This window comes from Nannospalax galili, unplaced genomic scaffold (genome assembly GCF_000622305.1).
Source record: "Nannospalax galili isolate Female #2095 unplaced genomic scaffold, S.galili_v1.0 scaffold277, whole genome shotgun sequence".
Taxonomy (NCBI): domain Eukaryota; kingdom Metazoa; phylum Chordata; class Mammalia; order Rodentia; family Spalacidae; genus Nannospalax; species Nannospalax galili.
Genome location: NW_008340240.1, coordinates 759475 through 782334, shown reverse-complemented (window position 1 = coordinate 782334; position 22860 = coordinate 759475). Strand labels below are relative to the sequence as shown.

Below are 22860 nucleotides of genomic sequence, written 5' to 3'. Positions count from 1 at the left end.
AGAGCAATCAGTGTTTTTAACTACTGAGCCATCTCTCCAGCCTGAGAGAAGTCAGTGCTCTTATTAACATTCTGCAATTCTCTTTTGTTTTGCTTTTTTTTTTTCCCCCCTCCAGTGCTGGGGATCTAACTCAGGGCTTCACACATGCTAGGCAAACCTTCTATTGCTGAACTACATCCCCAGCCCTATTCTGCAATTCTTGTTAGCTGATTCTTTTTCCTTGTCCCACTGTTCTTTGGTTGAAGCATTTAAAAGCAAATCTCAAATATGATATGATGCCATGTATAAATGTTAAATAATATACAGCTGATAAGACATTATAAAACAACTCATTCACCAGCATTAGCAATAATTCCTTCATATGTAATATCCAGTCAGGTTCAGTATTCCCTAGTCATTTTTGGATGTGTATGTGTGTGTGATATGTGTGGGTGTGCATGGTGCCACGCTCCATACGTAGAAGTTAGTCCATTTGCTCTACCTTTATGTAGGTTCCAGGCATCAAATTGTGATCCTCAGGTTTGCATGGCAAACACTTTAATTCACTGAGTCATGTCGCTATCCCCCCCCCATTTTAAACAAGATTTCAGAACTGAGGTTTTTTAAAAAAAATTTATTATTTTTATTTTATGTGTATTCTTGTATTGCCTTCATGTAGATAAGTGCACCCATATTGTGCAATGCCTGTGGAGGACAGAAGAGACTGTCAGATACCCTGGAACTGGAGTTATGGACAGTTGTTAGCTGCCATGTGGGTGCTGGGATTCAAACCTGGGTCTTCTGCAAGAACAGTGTTCTTTTTTCTTAATTTATTTTTATTTTTATTTATTCTTATTTTTTAGAAGAAGCATTTCATCACAGCTTTAACATAGTCAATAATAATTTCCAGAGCAAAGATACATCTCTTTCAAGTTTTTACATCTGGATTCAAATTGGATCTACAAGCTGCCATCTAGTTGTCATTTTAGCACTTTCACTCTTTTCTATTCTAGACCAAATATTTGTTGAAGCTATTGGGTGTTCTTCCTAAAGAAGATTCTACTTCATGAATTTGGCTGATGTTATTCTTGTGATGTCATGTGTAGCATTCGTTTTCTGTCTCTGAATTTTCTCCTGTGTTAGATAGATCTGCTGTTTTTGTAAGCTTTCGATAATTATTTTTAGGCTTCATAGGTAGTGTCGTCAGTTTCCCACTGCATCATATCATAACGCCTGCATCTGTCTTTTCTATTGGTAGATGCAGTGTGATCTGCTGCCTCCTGCTCCTGCTTCCAGGCCCTCCCTGCCACGATGGCCTGTATTCCCTCAATTGGAAGCCAACACAGTCTTTCCTCCCTTAAGCTTCTTTTGTCAGGTTTTTGATCACAGTAGTCAGAGAAGGAACTAATACAGAGCTGTTAAATTCATTGTGGTTTCAGGAATTTCCAATTACATCTAGCCTTTAGAAAATTATCAGACTCCCCAGTGAGCTCTCCCTTCTCCACCTGTCTCTCTCTCTCTCCTTCTCTCTGCATATACATACACATATACATATATGCCTAACATATATGATAAAATACCTATGTAAAATTTACTTTTTAACATTTAAAATATAGACTTTAATAAGTATAAAGTACATAAACAATTAGCTAAGCTTGTGGAGAAGCCAACCAAGATACATAAATTAGGAGATACACGTAGCCATCTAAATTTTCTATATTTCATTCTTTTTGCAGAATTTTTATTAAGGTTGTTTAATAAACAAATTTCATTTATCCTTTTTTGAGCCCTATTGTAAAGATAATTCTTTTGTTTGATGACAAGCAGCAGCTACAGTGATTACTCTGGACTGCTACGCTGAATAAATTCCTTTTCTTCCTGAGATAGAGGAATCCTTCTGTATGTCTGAGGTAATATTTTTATTATTTCTGCTGTGTCTGGTGGGCCCTGGCTCATCAACAGACCTGGTGATGCACCTCCTTCAGGATACTGTGAAATCATGGAAGAGTGAGATGGTGGTCCTACTGATGCCAAAGCTTCTGAGGTGCTGAGTTTTGGATTGTCTCTCCTGTCAGGAACCTTATTAACAGAGTATGCGGTTTCACTACAGGAGGACCCTGCTGGTGGACACCATCTTGCTGCCATCATGACTTACCTTACCTTTGATGGCACTGGAGGAATCCAGGTCCTTGTGCATACCAGTCAGTCTTTCGACCACTGAGCAAACCCCTGCTCTGAATGAAAGGCTTTAGCAGTTTTGATGATTGTTGCCTATATTCATTAGTATAGTTAAGCTCTAATACTTCCGGGCTAAGAAGACTTATTCTGTTACCCTATTAGGTCACTAAAAAGTTGTCATATTTTTCCAGGAATCTATTTATTTTTAAGCATTTAAAAAAATTCATCAATTTGGATTTCACTTTAACAAACAGGGAAAATGAAGGTTTAGAATTTCTAGAAAAGATGTGTTTGAAGAAGGCAAATAGGCAAAATGGTCTTTATCACACCATCTACCTGGTGATGGAATTCCGACTGACTACAGTGCCACAGAAGGGGGACCCCAAACTGTTTCCCAAATGTTCAGTGACTCCCCCACCATTCTGGGTGCTCTGTATGCACTGGGACACCGACTGGAGGGTCTTCCTCACGCAGACTCTGCAGCAGGATCCCAGAAGACTGGTGTCTATTGCTTCTCTCTGTGTCAAGTAGTATTTCCATACCAAGAATTTTGTGATTACTCAGGATTTAGTTTAATCAGTGCATTTAAAATTTTGAAAATGTCAGCTTTTTATTTCTGCAAACCATCATTTTGCCACTGAGGGAAATAACCTTGAAAAATCTGCACACATGATATAATGACTCAAATTTAAGCAGAAGTAGTTACATTTCCTTTTTCTCTTCTTTAAGAGAAGAACATGTTCACCTCTTTCCAAATGTTGGTGCCTCGTGTTTGTTTGTTCTTTAAAGTAGCAGATATGAAACTTATTGGCAGGGTAATTACTGAGATCATTTTTTAACCTCAGGAAAAAGAGGTACTAGATTTTTGGTTTTAATAAGAAAAAAGACTGTAAGTTTTATTATAAATGGTTTCTTAACTCCAAAAATGCCCCCATTCAGATTAATGCTAGAATAGCCTTGAAAAAAGCGTAATAATTTTTTTTAATGTTCAAGAGCCATCTACAAATTCAAGTATTTTTCCTCCTCCTCTTCCTCTTCTTCTTCCTCTTCTCCTTCCTTGTTTTGAGGTAGAGTCTTCTTATGTATCCCAGGAGTCCTTCAAACTCACTCCTCCTGTGTCAGCCTCTGGAGAACTGGAATTACAGGTATGCACCACTGTACCTAGCTCAGATTCAAGTTATTTCACTCACGTCTCCCACACCTAGCCACCTTTGCTCTTTCCACTCATTTTTCAGAGTTAACATGTGCTTTGTCACCTGCCTGCTTTTACCGGTTCTCGGCTCTGACCTCTGCTCTTTTCTCTTTCCTCTCTCCCAATACCTGTAGCTTTCTAGTCTTTCTTTTTTTCCCCAAGTTTTACCCATCAATAACATTTTTGCATTGGTGATCCCTGCAGATCTTTCTACTCTTTATGCCTCTTTAGAACCAGAATGGCACAATTTAGCATGTATTCGTTCTTCTCTCCCATTGTATCTGTTTTGGTATACACACAAACCTGGGGTACCACATAGAACTTTATTTTTAGGCCTCACTCAATTGACATGCAGCAGAAGGCCAGGAACACAAAAGATCACAAATGGCCAAAACCTAGAGAACAAGAATCTACAGAGTGTGGGTCCTTAGACAAAACTCCTATATTAAACTCCACCCACCCAGGACTCAGGAACTCTTGCCAAAGAAGGGGCAGAAAGATTGTAAGAACCAGGGAGGAGGTCCATGAGCATATGGAAATAGAGTCCTACAGGCTCCTGGGACCTTGCTTATATGAATCTATAGCAATGTGTCAGCATGCACAAGACCCATGAAAACTCAAGCAGATAAAAACCCAGCACACAACTAGGGAAATGGGCAGCAGGCCCCAATCTTGGTCAAAGAATTATTGGCAGCTGACTATTGCTGGGTGAGGAAGAGCTGATCTTCTTAAAGGCAGGGACTCTAGATGAGCTGAGTAGACCTCGTGGATGAGCTTGCACTGAGGGACATCTGGGGACAATAACTTGACAGGATAGGCCTTAACACAAATGACAGAATGTATGAATTCCAGCAGGAAGGCTATGGGAGGGTGCCATTGGGGAAGGGGTATAAAGATCATTAAAATGTTCTGCATGAAATACACAAAAATCTAATAAAATATTTACAAAAAAGAAATTTCAATGAAATATTTTAAGTATAATTTTGATGACATGACATGATCTTAAGAATGTAGTAGGCCACATTTTTCATGTCTTCAGATATGTAGAACATTTAAAATTACTTTTAAGGTCCTCTATCAGAAGCTAGAGTCAATTTTTTTCAGCCTTGAAATTTTCTGGCTTTGGAACTTATTTTGGTTAACAGAATATGGCACAAAGAACAGTGTGCCTGACCTGAGCTGAGGACTCATGCGGCCTTTCCTGCTTGTATTGCTGTTATTAGACCCATCCTCTGTGATAAATCCAAACTATTGTTCTGGAGGATGAGAGACCATGAGATCAGCCATCCCAGCTGAGGTTCTTCTGACCTGGAAGTTGATGGCACATGAGTGAGCCCAGTCAAGTTCAAAAGAACAACTGAGCCGTGTCCAATCTAACTGATAACACAGAAGTAGAAAGAAAATTGTTATCTTAATTCATTAAGTTTGGGGTGGGATTAGTGCATGGTGAATGAATGCAAAGACAATCTGAAAAACGTTAATAATAAATCTTGATTGTAAGAAGGTTCAGCATTTTAGAAACACATGCCATGCTGTGAGGATAAATGTTAACTATTTTAAGTGCAAAGTTCTAAGTTCTATATCTAAAAATCCAACTGTGAGTATAGGATAGCTGATATCTTGCTTATCAACATGCCTATAAAACACAAGAGTGGTTGTGGTTTGACCACAAGCATATGACTCAACCTTGTATTTTCATATTTCCAATAAACATAATTTTACACAAAATGTAGTTGTATCATGTGTTTATTTGTAAGAGCCTAAAATAAGATTTGTCCAGAGGACAACGTCTGTGATGCTGAAAGACATGGAAAAATAGAGGAAATGCAACTAACTGTAAGTCCCATAGAAAGACTGACAGGGAGAGGGTTAGGACAACTCTTTTCAACTATATATAAAAGTATTGACATATTTCATGTCATCTCACGAGAGACAAGGACCTATAATTTCAGATCAACATTGGGAAGAAGCTGAATTAGAGCAGACATGTACCTATGCTGCTCGAGATATAGACCACGAATCAAGGCCAGGTCTCTGCTTACTAGCTGTATGATGTTGAACAAGTTGCCCAACACTGCTAAGCCTCAGTTTCCTTGTCTGTAAAATGGAAATAATAATAGCACCATTTTGAAAGGTTGTGATGAAGATTAATTCGACTATTAATGATAAAATGCTGGGTTCAATATCTAGTATACACATAGCACTCAATAAATTTTATGAACTACTAATAAGAGCATCTTCAATATGAAATGAGCTACACAGGGGTCGGAAAGCCCCCTCTTACTAGATATATTCACAGGAGGCGTGGCAGATTTTTGTAGCATAGATCTGAACATCAGATAGGAAGTTGGAATGACATTTCAATTAACAACCAACACAGAGTAAGTCTTTTTTATGCCCCTTGAGACTTGAATAACTTTATTTTTCAAAATGCCCAGTGGTATCAACCAAGTAATAGTCATCCAATACATTTGATAAAATTTTTATTTTATAACTATAATACATACTTTCCCTGTACTAAGAATTATTATTTATGAAATAAAGGTGTGTAGTTTTTTATTAAAGGAGATTAAAGTTTGTCTTTATAACATCAGTGTTAACTAAAACTAAAGAGTACAAATTTTCACGGTGTAAACTCTTTGTGTTATGTTTAAATTCTATGTGCAGAGTTGTTCTTTTCTGTTCACACTTGCACACTTGGCCTTCCTCAGCCGAATGGCTGAATTCCCACAGATTTTTAAAGTGTGAGAACCTGAACTTCCTTTTGTGCTGATCTCAAATCAAAGGTCCAGGCTGCAGTCAGTAGTCATTTTTTTTTTTTTTCTCTTTATACATTCAGCACCTGCCAGGGCTGCCCACAATTATCCCTTCCTTCTAAGAGCACAGCAGGTAGTTCCAACTCCCATTGGGATTCCATTTAATAAATCAGACCTGTTATAATCACCTAAACTGGGTAATATGCCTATCTTCCTCAATTATCTCGTTGTTATCATGTAATAGAGAGGAATTCACATTGGCCAAGGCATCTGTCTTTATGACCTGTAACTGATAATCATCTTGCTTTTTTTTTTTACAATGAGTTCCAGCACAATAATAGGCATCAATCATCTGCATAGGAAAGAAGTGCTTTAATGAAAGTTGAGGGTCTGGTACTGCAGTGGGGATGATCCTTAAATGTGCCAGTGACAAGAAGAGCTCTGAATTCTAGGTTTGAATGGGGCTGGGCCCTGGACATGGCGTGAATGGATAGATAAGCTATGCATAGGCACCAGCTGGATTTCTGGGCATTTAGACTTTGTGTTCAACACAAAGAAACACACCCCATTGCTCAGAGGAGCAAAAACTGAGAGCAATACAATCATGAAATGCAAAGTGTGGTTTCAAATATGAAGAGAGCCTGCAGTAGGGAAGGAAAGGAAATGGAGGTTGATCATAGGGTAGGTTTTTTTTTTTCTTTTGAAAAGAATAGTAGCCTGACATGGTGGTGCACACCTTTAATCCCAGCACTTGGGAGGCAGAGGCAGGATCTCTGTGAGTTAGAGGCCAGCCTGATCTATAGAGTGAGTTCCAGGTGGGACTACTGGGAGACCCTGTCTCAAAAACACCAAAAAAAAAAAAAAAAGAACAGGGAATCAGGAAGAAATGAGTAAAAGAAGCAACAAAGGCACAGAGTTATGAAGTAGAGAACAGAGAACAGTGTGGCATTGGAGCATAAATAAGGCAGAGGGAGCTTTGCACACAGTGCGGTAGTCAGATGGGAAGGCTCTCTGCCTCTTAGTCAAATAAGTTGATCATATTTACAATTTGTTTCCAGTATCTAGATGAGAGACAGCTCAGACCCCACTCAGAACCATCTTAACGTGGAAGGAGAGGGTGAGATATTAACAGTTTAGAAGCATCTGAATGTGGTGGCTGACAGCATAGATGTCCAAGAGGGAGGAGGAATTGTGGATGACAGCCAAGTGACTTGAGCAGTTGGGTAGAGGGAGGTACTTTCTCCAACCAGGAGAGAAAGAGAAGTCAACCAGTTTAGTTTGAATGTGTTGAGTAAATGAACTAACAGAAGAATGAAAATTGCTCAAAGAAGGAGAGTTGATTGTCTTAAAATAGAGTGCTAAAGTCACGCTGGAAGACACAAATTCAGAGACACTACCAAGGCTCTGCAAGACAGACGAGAGGGCTGGATGAGAAGGGTATGGTCTGAGCTCACAAAAGCCAAAGAAGAGCCTTCAAGAAGAGGTCAACTGGAATCAAACACTGTGCAGGTCGAGTCAGAGAGAAACTGGAATGTGATCTGTGTCAGTCGGTTAGTATTTTCCTAGTGATTTTGGTAAGATGGCCCTCTGATGCGCAGAAACAAACTTCTCTGTGCATGAGTAGAATTCTCTTTTCCTCTCCTTTCCCCTCTCCTTCTCCCTTCTAATCTACCTTTCTCTGTTTTATTTTAATCTCAACATAATGGCTCTTATCCCTGATTGCCTTTTAAAATACTTAGTGGAGAAACTGAAGTTTCAAATTTTTGCAAATGGGCTATCATTCTGTAAGCAGCTGTCTGTTAAGGTAAAGTTGGGGTTTTCAATGAGGAGTTCCTTAAAGAGGTGTTAGAAGGTGTTTAATGAAATTCAGCCGGAGCTTAGAGACTCAGAAACATGGATCTCACATTCAACAATGAATTTCTTTTTCTACCATTCCCTCTGCTTAACAAGCAGCAACTATGTGGAAAGCACTGTGCATGGTGGTGCTTTGGGGACATAAATAATGAATTAGGCCAAATCCTGCCCCTCCCCAGCCTATAATGAATGAGATTACAAACCAGTGAACAAGACAGACATGCGGTCAACCAACCTTAAAATAAGGTGGGCTGAAATAAATGTTCATAATGGTACAAGCAACATTTTACAGGAACCAAATGTAATTCCCCATCTCTCATGAAATGCAGGAAATGACCTTTAAAAACACAGACACAATTGGGAAGTTCATTGCACCCTAATTACCTGCCTACTCTCCAGACCATAAACTTTTATGCGAGATCTGCTCTGTGTTCACTTCACTCATACTCATTTATTTTAATAGGCATCCAAACAGCATCTATGCAAAAACTTAACAAGCAATGGTAGTGAGTAGAGGCTTCAGCTCCACCCTTGGCTTTGTTGCGATCCCTTCGTTAGACTGAACTTTAATGACACTTAATGATGCCACTTTGACTCTTTTCCTGGAGATCATCAATATTCTTAACATTAAATGCATCACCTCATGGATTAGGCGAGCAGAGCACTAAGCCTCCTTCTCCCACAGTAGATCAACTGGGACACCTAAATCTAAGGAGCGGCTTCTGAGGAATAACTTCTGAATATTTTCATCTGCGTAACCTCATGGTGACACTCTGCAGCTTGAACTCTTTTTAAAGTTCTTTGCAAAGCAGCTGCCTTTTGAGGGTCAGCCTAACACTGCGTGCTCATATACTATTTTCTGTCAGTGCAGGTTGCTATTTATAACCAGGGCCATTTGGAAAATCTGAGGCAAGTTAACTGCAACTGTGTGGTCTACAATATAAGCCAGGTCAAACTCTCCTTTTGGGAGGTGGGATCCTTCTTGTATCAGCTCAGGAAATTTTGATTCTATTTCAACTAGGAACAGGAAAGAGGTTGTATAAATGTAAAAACAGCCTCCCTAGCAGGTGGAGAAGGCTCAGTTTCTGGAATTACCACGCCTGGATCCAGATGCCATCTTACTACTATTTATTAGTCCTGTGACCTTGAATCAGTTGTTTATCTTCTAGGCTTCATCTGTAAAATGATTAAGGAACATGCTGCCTATAAAAACTTATGTTAGTGCTTGGCATAGAGTCCCCAAACAATGGTAGCTATCACAGCAGTTATTATCGCTGTTATCATTTGTACCAAACTGCCCTGGATTACTGGGTAGGGCATAGTGCATCACAAATGGCAGGTACTCTGTGTCTGTCTCTTGGTAGTGGCGTGGCTAGTTTTTAGCTTAGAATACAATATTTCCAAGAGGTACTCTCTGAGGCTTTCTCAAAGGTACTCAGAGTGCCGCAAAGGTGGCAAAGCTACGCTAATTCTGTGTTAATTCTGATATAATTTTGTAGCACAATCCCTCAAAGTTCACATTTTCCTGATTTATGTGAAAAGAGAGCATAAGTATTTTGTGGCGCCCTTAGGTTGTATTTTTTCCCTACTCCAGGTAACATGAATCTATGTTTCCTTTTCCTTTTCACTCAGGAATGTATAAGCCAGTCTACCGAGCAATCTTCTACCAAAAGTTGCGCTTGATATTTTTCAGCTGGATTCTGATAGACAAATTGGGGCAGTGCTAATGGAAAGTACCAGGAAGTGACCTTTAAAAACACAGACACAATTGGGAAGTTCATTGCACCCTAATTACCTGCCTATTGAGATAAGGAAAGAATAAACAGTATCTCTGTAACACAAATATGACTTTGTGCCCTGTGACAATGGCACATTCCACAATAGCCAGGGTCTGAGGACAGTGTGTAAGTGTGTGTGTGTGTTTGTGTGTGTGTATGTGTGTATGTATGTATGTGTATAGCATAAGCATTGTGCATTACCTATTTCAACCTTTATTGATAAGCAGTAATGCAACATCAGAGGACCAAGAAAGTCTGGTTTCTTAAGTTTGTGTTTCCAATTTTTATTGTGTATAGACATTAGCATGCTTATGGCATTAAAGAATTTGATTAAACTAATAAATACATTCTACAGATATTAATTGTTCATATTTCATTTCTTTTCTGTGACTTTTGGGAGTCAGTCTAGGTACTTTCGGGTTTACAGGAGAACCTAAATTGTATTGTCATTGACTTATGCATCTTTTGTTAAATTTTTCAGAAATTATTTTGAGCCAGACAGATGTGGTGACATACACCTTTGATCTCAGGAGGCAGAGGCAGGTGGATTTCTATGAGATCCGGGCCAGCCTGGTTTGAATTTTCATCATCAAGGCTGTTTGAAGAACTGTCTTGCTTGTTAAGAATGCTGGGTGGATAGGCTTCTTGCCCTGTTAGTTGAGACTGTGCTTTTTAACCCAGTTGATCTCCTAATGGTAAAAACTAAGGTAACAAATTTCTGTCCCAGTTGTTTTATGGGTGATGGTGAGAATCTAGGTACATAAATCTTAGGGTTATGTATGCACACTTATGATTATGTATTATTTACAGGACTGTGATAATTGCATTTATTTTATTTATCTAAAAATTTTTACAGGTAGATTCTTTTGAGACTTTCATACATAAGTGTTATTTTTGCATTTTTCCATCCTTCTCCATCCCCCAATTCCTCCCAGATGTTTAAAATCTTTGTCCTCAGTCAAATAATAGTAGCCCTTCAACATAGAAAATACAGCTTCCACAGCCCTTATGAACGAGGCTGAATAACAAACTCAGCTCATCACTGAACCATGAGCACAGAGCACCACTCACCACAACATGTGTGGAGAGTTCTGAGCCAGGGCAGGTTGAAACACCTAACCTGGGCTCCAATGTGTGGCAGTGGTAACAGTTATCACTTAGAGAATTAAATTGTAAAGTCAAATTAGGAAGCGTTCCTTAACGTTAAAGGAGCACACATCTAGACTGAGATGTGAGAGAACAAGCCACTCTTCCCAGGAACCTTGAGTGGAGATAAAACAAATGCTGTAGTCTAGGTATGTTTGCCCCAAGCAGTCAAGCCATCGTACCAAAGGCAGACATGAGAACAAATGCTTATTCCTAAACTAATGACAGTTCTTACAGACAACAAGGATCAATAGAAACATAGTGTGGTAGACAATGGGCTCTATGTTTTTTTTAACTTTATTTTTTTTTCTTTTCAAAATTAAAAAAAATTTTGACAATTTTGTATATGCATATATTGAATTTTTAATCATTTTCATACCTTCCCTCATTCCCTCTCTCTTGCTGAAACTCTCTCCCCCAAAATCCCCTGCTACTTCAATGATTTTTTTGTTGTTGGCCCACTGAGCTTAATGGGAGTTCCTTGCATGAGAATGAGTAGGGGATTATGTACTAGAACACTGGCAATTTATCAGGCGCTATACTACTGAAGAAAATAACACCTCCTCTTCCAGTACCCATAGTCCTTCTGTGAGTAGTGGGAGCTCATGAGCCCTTCCCTTGTGCACTGTAAAACGGTGATGTGCAGGTAACCACAACCTCAGTGAGTTCATGAGGGCATCTGGCAGGTCATACACAGAAGACAGTGTCTCACAACACTCCTCATAAATCTCTGTCTCTTAAATGTTTTCTGCCTCCTCTTCCAGATATTCCCTGGGCCTTGGAGGGGGTGATATACACGTTCCATTTAGGGTCAAGCAGTCCCTGTCACTCATTCTTAGCACTTTGACCAATTGTAAGTCTCTGAAGTAACTGTCACCATGGCAAAAAGAAACTTCTTGGATGAAATTATTTGATGAAAGCTAAGATCAACGTTAATTTATAGGTAAAAACTTAAGTGTTTAAAATTTGTATTTAATTATTTATTTGTGTGTGTGTGTGTGTGTGTGTGTGTGCACATGCATGCTTATGTACACCGCCGCCCACATGTGGAGGACAGACCACAACTTGTGGAGTCAACTCTCAGGTTTTCAGGCTTGGTGGCAAGTGTCCTTACCCACTGAGCCATCTCATTGGCCAGTAAACATCAGCATTTGAAGGTCATTTTGACAGCATGTCCATTTATCTGCTAAAGTTCTTGAGTATTTTCAGCAGAAATGTGTTGACCTCAGACCCGAGACTTTCTTTGAACCTAGCTACCCAGGCCTAGTCCCTTCAGTACTTAAAGCCAGGGTTCTCTTCTAAGCAGAGTCCTGCTCATCACCATCTCAGAGCTCAGCGTAAGCTTCTCTTATCTCTGTCCTCATGCAGGCTGGATTTGGGTGCTAGTGCATCAGCTTCTTCATCTCTTCATCCAATAGGTATTAAACTACCTGCCCTGGACTCTGGGTGACTCTTCCCAGGACAGGCAGCTCTTTCTCCACTGCTCTGGGTAACAGTGCATTAGAATCCCACTGCAGCAACAGTAACAGTAGCCAAAGTGGTAGAGGTATAAGCAAGCTGGGACATGATTTTTGTCATAGACATGCAGCCACAGATTCCACGGAGTCAAGTTGGGACCTCAAGTCTTCAGTGTGGCTTCTCTGCTGTCCTTTCCTAGTCTGAGGTAGCAATTCCAGCTTCTGCTGCCACATCTGTATGGCACCCAACAAAAGGCAGGACCTGCAAACTACACACACCCTTCCCATTGACCAGAATCTAGTCATAGCCATGTCTAGATGCAAGGGATCCTAAGAATGAATTCTTCAGCTTGGTAGACATATGCCCAATCAAAACCTCCATTGTTTTAGAAATAGCAGAAAATGGACCTGGAAATTTGAAAATTTCTATCACTTTGTCACAAAAAGCCCCCAAAGAAAAATGACTTAATTCATTTTGCCTCAGTGGCCAGAAGCTAGATACAGAGAGAAAAAAATAGTCAAATCAGGGATTCTTACACAGGGGGGAGAATTTAGGTTTATCTACAACTATAGTAATTGAATGGTTTGCTTTGATAAGAATTATATTCTGATTTTCCCATGATTTTTTGGCATCTTCTGGAAGCAATATTATCATATAGTAGTTTGGGGGCTGGTATCACCATCTTTTGGGGTCACTGAAAGCCCTAAATAATAAATGTAAAGTTCTGAGGCACTTCTTGTAGAGCTGGTATCATCTACCCAGACCCAGTGGAGATACCTCACAGTGTGACAACCAGAGGAATTTTCTTTGTAATAGGAGGGGATGTTCTCAAGACTCAGTGATTTGTAGAGGCTGTAACTTAGAAGACCACTCTTCAAAGGGCCCTCATTTACTGAGCTAAATGTTCTTTTAAAAAATATTTTATTTATTATTTTTTATTTTATGTGTATTGAATGTATTGCCTGCATGTATGTAAGTGCACCTGTGTTGTGCAATACCCACGGAGGTCAGAACAGGGTATCAGATCCCCTGGAACTGGAATTATGGATGGTTACTAGCTACCATGTGGGTGCTGGGAATCTAACTGGGATCTTCTGCAAGAGCAGCCAGTGCTCTTACCTGCTGAGCCATCTATCAAGCTCCAAGCTAAATGTTTTTTTAAAAGAAAAATAATTCAATGGTTTGAAAAAGCTAATGACTTGTCTATGGAAAGGACATCCCCATTTTTTTCTTCCCACAGATGCCTCCAGGCTTTGAAAGAGAGCAGTTCTATGTTTTGTTGACTCTAAATTCACCAGTTCCTCTCTTTTTATCTGCTGTTTATCCAGTTGCTTCCACCTGGCGCCTTCAGTCTCCCCTTTGCTCACCCAGAAATACAAAAGGTCCAGGGAGTATGTTTACTTTCTTAGCCACCCTTCCATCTAATAACACCGCTATCCTTTGGCAGTTAATCTCCTTGTTTCCTTCTGCTCAATCAAATCATCATGCATTTAAGTTCTATTTCTTTGGAACAAGGACAGGTCTACCTGTGACCTCAAATCCTTTCAGAAAGGCAGGTTGGCATCATCATGGTCACGGGCAGCCCCTAATCTGAACAGCTCTGCCTGATTCTGTGTTCCAAGGACTGTGCAGGTGAATGAGTTCAAAGTACTTGGCCTGGTTGCTTGACTTGCATGGTCTGCACAATGCCTTCTAGTAGCACCAACAAGAATTCTACAGTAGAGCTGGGGAGAAGAGTTTTATGTCATCTCTTAGTGGTACCTATCTCCCTGATAGGTACTCACTGTTTTGTTCCCATCATCACTGCCTAATTCCCTTTGAATAGTCTGCTTTGAATCTCTAATTTGTTAAAATCCTGAGAAATCCTTTCTGCATTTACCATTAGCCAAGCAACCGCCAAGGAATAGCATGTTTACCATCAAGTGTTTCTAAGTCCTCAGTCTTGATTCAACCTCTAGAGAACATCCCCTCCTATTACAAAGAAAATTCCTCTGGTTGTCACACTGTGGGATTTGGTGGGACAAGTTCAGCTGCAGCATTCACAACGCAATCTTTAGCAGCTGCCAAAGAAAGGAGGACAGAGCTGCCAGGTTATCCCCAGGAAATCCCAAGACGCGTATTTTTAACATTTGCATTCTTATTTCCATAAATTTGTATGTTCCACTCAAAAGGCGCTGACTCCAATTATGTAAAAATAAAACACTCAGCTCTTCTTTATTTGAAGATGAATAATCTCCTATTCTAAGCTTGCTTGCTTGTTGCCTAGGGTGATCTTTCTGACTTCTTCTCAGCTCTAAAAGGCTCTTTCTCTTACTCCTAGCTTCTAACCACATTCATTAAAGAAAACAGTTATCGTTTAGTTGTATTAGAGTTGGCTCCAAAGTATTCTTTTTGGGCCGAAGTTAGAGCTATGAAAAGAGAGAGCTAAAGTCCCTTGGGAGTCATCTCATTCTACGTAATACAGAATGGGAAACCACACAGAAACCCTACCTGCTATCAGCCTAGCAGGAGAGAAGGACCAGACTGTCACACAGAGAAATAATGTTGCTGAACCCAGAGTGGTCACACTGGACTTGATTTTCTTCTACCCTCTGAAAATCATTCCAGAAAGTCATTCCCTGACCTCAGGTCTATCCCTTTGACTGAGAGCAGTTGGTCAAAAGGGACCCCTTTGAGGTGCGTGGACTTCAGACATCAGCCTTGGCAATGGCTGGCTCTCACTCCACAGACAAGCAGTGATCTATTAGAGTCTATAGGAACAAAATCAAAATAGGCAGGGCTGAAGGGGACAGCAGCAGAATCAAGCAACGAATGCTGAAGCAGTTGCCAGCATATTGCGTGACATCAAGGGAATGCTTTGCTTGTTGGTTTCATCTTTGGGCCAGACGAGACTCCTCTCGCTGAACTAAGGCCGCAGAGGGAAGTGCAGCCCTCAGTGAACACAGAGTGCAAGAACACAGTCCCAGGAAGCCCGGGTTGCTCCCTGCTAAGCCTGCTGAAAGCTGGGTCTGCTGACAGTGCAGGCAGGAGGGAGGCTCCTTCCCTGGGATTTCGCATTGCAGACAACCGCCTGGGCAGAATATGCAGCCGAGGCAAAATTACCAGGAGTTAGGCAGGGACAGAGAGCCATTCCTTTCAAAAACTGCAAAAATGGGTTCTGCCCACATACATCTATAAAAATCCTATTTCAAGAACTTTTATTTGTTTGGGAATTTTTTTTTTCTTCGCCTTTCCAGAGACTGTGCTTCATCCTAGGTGTGGGACTGTGTGTGGTCTGTGGATGCAACACAGCAGCCAAACATAGGAGGTCGTGGGAGCTCCAGGGACACCAGGCTCCTTCTGTGGTGTGCCTGGAAATGTCCGTGAACTTCTCGGTAGAGCTCTGCTCACCTCTGAATGCACCACCTTTTCTCATTTCTCAGGTGAAGCCACTTGGAGATGTGGTTTATCTAAACTTACTGTTCAGCTTCTCATTTCATTCATTCAGTTCATTTGCATAAGTCATCCAATACTTGGCTACATAGAGAACAAGATAGGCTTTCCAACCCTTGCTTTGTGGATTTGTGTTGAATTATTTCACCTTTATGACAGACCCACAAAGCTGGTGCCCCTGCTGTACAATGTTCATTTTGCAAGGCTTGCTCAGTCATGTAGCCAATGGGGGCAGAGCTGGGATTTGAAAGTAAGCAGTCCAACTCTAGGAGGCCCCTATTCTTCTCACTGCATTCTCCACACCCTGGTGGGCCTGGTGGCTCTGATTCCAAGTCCAGAACAGTAGCAGGTCACACATAGACAACTTTTAGAGGCTACAATTTTATGCCAGAAGATGGCTTTAGTGATACATAATATAAAAAAAGTATTATGTTCTAATGTCATACTAAAATATGGTAACTAAAAGTATACCTTTCTCTCTTTCTAACATGTCCTGATGGACAGAGAAGATTCAGTCAAATGACAGGCAGGCTACGCTGGGATGGAAGAGGAGGCAGGTGCTGAGGCCAGGGTTGTTCTTAGTAACGTTTCTCGGGCTCACCGTTTTGCCTAGGTCAGGTCTCACTTGTACTAACTAAAGAGTGCACGTTTAGGGTTTTAACAGTCATTCCGAGATCGATTTGATAATTTCCCCAAATAGTCCAAGACAGAAAGAAATAAAAGCCAATCAACTCCGATCATAGTGTTTAACAAAACACAGAAGTATTCTTACTTTGCCTACTGGCTTCTCAATCAGAGGGCTTGTAAGGCAGAGGGCCGTGAGGTTGCTGTACGCAGGTTTCCGTTGCTGCTCCTGAGGGAGAGAAATCAGAGGAAGAGATTTCAGAGACTTGACTGGTTTTCCAGCCACATGGAGCCGTTTCTCTGCTACTCACAATAGTGCCTCCAGCGCTTGAATTTAACGGGTGTCACATGGCCGAATTTAACGGCATTTCACATGGCCGCTTCTGTCTGCTGCCTGTGCAAACCCATTTAACCTTGCACGAGGATACCTTACAAGATCACTTATGACATGTTGAGGGAATTCACAGATACATGTTGACAGAAATTCAGAATATTTTCAGCTTTATCAGTTAAGGCATTTTTCCTAGGATGCAGATCAGACTGTGTGACTCAAATTTCTCTGCCTGGAAAACAAACACATAAAATCTCTGGTTTTCAAATCTTTGCTTCTGTATGGGGTGATTTCCAAAGTTCTTTATCCACTGTTCATAACCTCACTTAGCTCTTCAGCCATAGCGCCAACTCTTTCCCACAATTTACCTTAAATCTCAAGCCACTTTGTTCAATGTGATTTTTTGTGAACAGCCTCCAATATATGTCTTTGTTTATGCTATTCCTGGTTCCTAATACCTTTTCCTCAATATCTACCTGGGAATTCCTACTTAGCCTATAAATCCCTCTTCAAATTCCCAGGAAATACTTCACTATTTCCCTGTACTTCCCAATCAGTAAAACAAGCTTCACCTTACCCCAGAGTCCCACAGTACTATATTATTAGAGTACACGTTGCACTATTCTGCTCGGAGCACGCGTCACTGAGGATGGTGTGTTGTGGCTTGCTTATCTTGTCGTTTTCACCATCTAGCACAGGTCCTCCACAGAGTAGGTGCTCTTTTCCCCCTTAGTAAACTTTCCTTGAGTCAGCTGAAGCTTTCTCTGTCTTCTAATTTCCATAACACTCCACTAGATCCACCTGCCTCCAAACCCAACTCCCAGTTCCCACTGCACATATTTCTCACCCTCTCTCTGTCTTGTTAGAAAAGACATCAAGAGACTTGTTACTGGAAAAAGAAAAAACAAACAAAAAAACCTCAACTGAACATATCAGTAAATCCCATAAAATAAAAATGAACTTAAATAATAAATCAGCAAATATTGACCCACCCCCACTCCCTGCCGTTCCTTAATTGGCTGTGTTTCTTGAGGTGAAGGAAGCTTTTTCAGTGGTTTTAGCAAAGGAATGGAATCTCTCTTCCTGCTGTTACTAATTATCTTCCCCTCACCCCACTAGGGCAGATAACATACTCTCCAGCAGGGTGGCCCTGCCTATAAATATGGTTCGTGTTATTTACACACATCTCACAAAGCATTTTGAGACTAATTGCAGAGATATCTGTGGCCCAGAAAGGCAAGGCATAATTGCTTGGAAGGAGGCTCTGCAATTTACCCTCAAGAGAAACCATGCAAACCTCTGACTTCAGAGGCTGAACACAGGGGCTCTGCTTGGATTCCGAGAGAGGTGGTGGGCTGTCCATTAGGAGTTAAACAGAGACCAGTAACTCATTTCACAGGTCATGTTCCAGCCATCGAAGTGTAATTACCATCAAATCCCACTGGCCCAAGTCCCAATCATATTAGTGAATGCATGAATGAAAGTTCTAAAGGATCCCAACAGATCACATTACCAACTTCCACCAGAGATAAAGACATTGAATCGCACTAGGGAAAAGGCCAAAATATATCAATTTGAAACTGCAACTTTTTTTAAAAAATGAAAATAACAGTTGCAGTGTTGATGATTGGGAACACGATTCGGCTTCTTCAAAGTCAATCTGTGGAGGCAGTAGATGAATCTGAAGAACTCTGCCCTTCAGTCTGAGGCTGGTCTGGTTACTATGGCAACACACTACCAGCTTTCTTAGGGGGTTGTGTATCCTGGTTTCAAGCATTCCCTTGATACCTTTGCATGGAGACTACAACACAGCAGTTGCAAAACACAGATTTCTTACCTATAAATTATTTGGTGGGTAACTATGATTCTGGGCTCTATCGGTTCATATGCAAAACTATAGTGGTGATAGGCATGTAGTAATGAGTAAAGGGTTTCCATTTTCCTATTTCCTGCTCTGTTTCCGGCTCTCCTCAGAGGGCTTTGTTGTCTTTTCAGTGATTGAGTGCTTAGGTGGCTTAATGCTCATACTAACTCATCACTTGCTGAATGTGGGGATGTGGGTGCTTAGGATAGATTTGCAATGAGAGGAACATCCACCCACCCACCTCTTCTACCTTCCCCACCTCCCCACACCCCTCCACCTCCCCTACACTCCCACTTTCCCCACCCCCAGGCAAATTAGCCTTCCTCCCCAGACCTCAGCAAAAATGAAAGCAATTATTGTCTTATTGTCTCATGATAACAGAGCACTCCAAAGAATTGGTACAGCTTCTCAGCCATCTCAATAGGAAAGCTACCTGCTGTAACTTTTCTAATACTGGCTTCTAACAAGGAGAGCAAAGTGGTGAAGATCTTCAACTGAAGTAACAACATTTAGTGTTTGTTCTGGAGCCAGAAATATAAAAGTGGCTCCTGGTACAGAAAGACACGTAATCTGGGTTTTCTTTGGTTTGGTTTCATTTGGTTTGGTTTTGGTTTTTTGAGCTGGGGTCTCCTCTAGCCCCAGCTGTCCTGGAACTCACTATGTAGACCAGACTGGCCTGGATATCACAGAGAAGCACTTGCTTCTTGCCTCGAGCATGCTGGGATGAAAGGTGTGCACCTCTATGATGAGTTGTAATCTAGATTAAGGAGAAAGGAAAAGGGGTCATCTGGTGGGCCTTGCTAGTGGGAATCTGTCCAGGACATCTAGGGGCATCACTGGGCAGCTAAAAGATCTTAACAACTGAAGGAAAGGAGGCACTTCCCTCAGAAATCAGGACCTTATACTCCATATAAAAATACAATCACTTATGACCATTAACTGTCACATCCTCTTCTCCATATTCCAAGACAAGGAGCAAAATAATCTACTTTGCCGTGGAGGCAGAATCTGCCATTAAGTACTACCATGCCTCTGCCTGGCCTCACTGTCACTTTTTTTCCCTCTAATCAGAAGCAAGCATAGCTGTACTTTGCACCCACAGAGTGCTGTTGAAGAACGGCTAACAAAGCACTGCTCCAAAGCCATAGACTATTTCTGGCACCTAAGAGGGAGCTGTGACATTTCAAACACTCAGTGGGACAGGAGCAAGGAGGCAGTGCCTGAAACCAGAAGTGATCTAGATATCCCCCACTGCCCAGGCCCCAGCTCTCCCTGCCCCTGATTGTTAAAGGCCAGCACTGTGGGTTAGGATTTGTCCCACCCACCCCAGCCGGAGGCCCTTCCTTGGAAGGGTCTGTACACAGACACCCGATGAGGTGTCCTTGAAGAAAGGGGAGGACTGGGTGGAGGGTGGCTACATGTTGACTCACTCAGGCTTGACCAGACTTCCTCCCTTTTTCTACTCCAGTACAGTTTGACTGAACTTGAGTGCCCTGTGCAGGCTGCTTTGCCTTCCTCCCTCCCTCTTTGGTTATTAGCACAGACTCTGAACTGAGAGGGTTCACAGGGGAGAGCAACCCAATTTTTAGCTTTCACAGGCAGGATCTTGTCAGAACCTGATCTTTTTATTCATTCTCAGTATCTCCCTTGGTACTCATTTCCCTTAAATGCTCCATTACATTTTTACATTTAAACTTCCATCTCCTAGAGGTTTTACACCATGATTTTTGGAATGTGCTTTTCTTTTCCTGTGCTTCATGCATTTGCTTACCACCTGTACCTACCACAAAGCCACCAACACACAGAACATTAAAATGGGGCCATTGAACGACTCCATATTAATGGGGCTTATGAAAGAAGCCATATTCTCTTCACCATCCTTATGAATTTGAGTTAGGTGAGTTTAGCTAGAACACCATGTTGTACCATAGTCTCCTGTTCACTTGCCATCACATGTTACATGTTTCTGGAGTTTGTTTACTCGGGATTTATAAGACTTCATAACTATACAATGCTTCCTATCAGTAAGGAAAAGTGTAATGTATTTGATATCTAGATAAATACTTTCATTATTTTTATTTCCCTTATAATTAAAGAATACTTTTTCTGCATATTTTAAATCATTTCTTTAGGCTATATTTCTAAAAGTGGAATTCCTGGGCCAAAGATGTAAACATTTTTTACAGTTCTTGTTATTTACTATCAACTTGTTACTTTTTATAAGTGTTCGATTGATTTACCCAGTGTTCTCTAAGATACAAGATATATGATGTCCATGTGTGTACACTTATATACATAACACACATACATCATCTGGTTTCTTTTTAAACAGAGAACCCACAAGAAAACACCATAATTAACCTCATTTACAGATGAAAACACTAAGGGCCACAGAGGCTAAGTAACTCAGTGTCTGATGACCAATAACCTTTTTATGGGTTCATTGGTTTCAAGAGCTTGTTGTACCCAGCATGCCCCTGTTTTCAGTGAGTAATTGTTGACTATGAGTCTATCCTGTAATTTCTTTAGCTTCTGTCACAAAGGAAACAATAAATGTAGAGTCAGAAACATGGGCTGAAACTCCAATGCTACAACTTATTAGTAAGTTAAATAATGAGTAAGCTATTGAACCTTGCTGAGCCTCAGTTTCCCCTACTGTAAAATGGGATGACACCTATACTGCAGATTGGTTTGAAGGATTTAAATCAAAACTCATCAAAGTAACTTACTCTAAAATAATGTTGTTAGATTTCATGCTGATGAAAGATGTTTTGTTGGTAAGTCTCCCTCGGAGCAATTTTTTTTAGACTAAAATAGCAGCAATCTATGAGCCTTTATTATAATTTAATACATAGATGTCCTCCCCTGCTGTCAATCAGCAAATTATTCTGCAGGTACTGGAACTTAATTCTCTGCTAAGTTTAGTAAGAATTTTTGTGTATTTACTCATAAGATGTGTGTAATATAAAAGTATATTAAGATGTTTGAACCAAAATTGTAAATATGCTAAAAATTATGAATGTTACAAATAGATTATTTAGAAGCATATTAATACTTTAAGAAAATATTTATGTTTAAGTTTTTAAACAATATTCAATACACAGAAACCACAATTGCAAATATAAATGTCTTAGAATTATACAATTAAAGCTTAGAGAGTAAATAAATATTTTAAATGTTTTATAAAAGTAACTAGTTATGAGTTAATCAAATAAGGACAAGTTTATAAGAATAAATCCTTATAGGTTGAGTATGTCTGTCTCTAAAGGACCTCAAATGTAAGAAAACTATGATACAGTAAGGAAGCACGTTGCCCTCCAATTCTGGAAATCTGATTGGAAACAGGCTTTGATACTTACTTGATATGAAACCTCTTTGAGGTTCCATTTCATCAGCAGTAAAAAGTAGAGTAATTTTTTTCAGAAGATTCAGTACAGTAATGTGCTTGAAAACAATAAACAGTCTTTGATATAGCTCAGAAGATGTATACAAATCACAGATCTCTTCAAAATGTCAAAAGTAAAGCATGTTAGTTCAATCACAGTCCATTTATTTGTATGGTATGCAGTCTAATTTTCTAGGAGCTCAGAAAAATAAGAAGAGAAATGAAAATGGGAAGTCATCTATTCAAGCACGGGAAAGTATCACACAGGAAGAAACAATTCTCTGTACTTCCCACATGTCACTGGAGTTCAACTTCATACCCAAAATGATTCAAGCCATATGAATGCTAAAAAGTTCAAATCAAAACTGATCACAACAATGCTTTTGGCAGCAGGTAGAGAAGGAGAGGCCAAGGGGTACTGCCTGCTTTAGATGGGAGCAACTTGGAGAACTAGAGAATTCAGGCAATGTATGAATGGAACATAGGCATGTCATGGGTTGAATTGTGTCACCCCAAATTCATATGCTGACATTCTAAAAGTTCTTCAGAATGTGGCTGGATTTGGAAGCTAGATCTTCAAAGAGGTAATGAAGTTAGTGGAGATCATTAGGATGGACCCTAATCCAACTTGACTGTTATTTTTATAAAAAGAGGAGATTCTGAACATGGTGGTGCACACCTTTAATCCCAGCACTTGGGAGGCAGAGGCAAGTAGCTCTCTGTGAAATCAAGGAGGCCAGCCCAGTCTAAATAGCAAGTTCCAGGCCAGTTGGGGCTATAAGGAGACCCTGCCTTTAAAAAAAAAAAGGAGTCTTAGATAGATGTATGAAGAGAGAAGAGATTGTAAAATCACAGGGGAAAAGATAACCATGTACTAGCCATA

At 40.4% G+C, this 22860-nt stretch overlaps 1 protein-coding gene and 1 pseudogene across 2 annotated transcripts in view; both read right to left on the bottom strand.

Annotated features, from left to right (window-relative positions):
- Positions 1 to 16565, bottom strand: part of Rasgef1b (RasGEF domain family member 1B) — a 158042-nt gene extending 141477 nt beyond the window's left edge. For both annotated transcript variants that reach the window (XM_029564623.1, XM_029564624.1), the window contains exon 1: positions 16546 to 16565. The gene's annotated coding sequence lies outside the window, so the exon portion shown is untranslated. The remainder of the gene's footprint in view (positions 1 to 16545) is intronic.
- Positions 1819 to 2176, bottom strand: LOC103735971 (annotated as a pseudogene).
- Positions 16566 to 22860: the final 6295 nt, after the last annotated feature.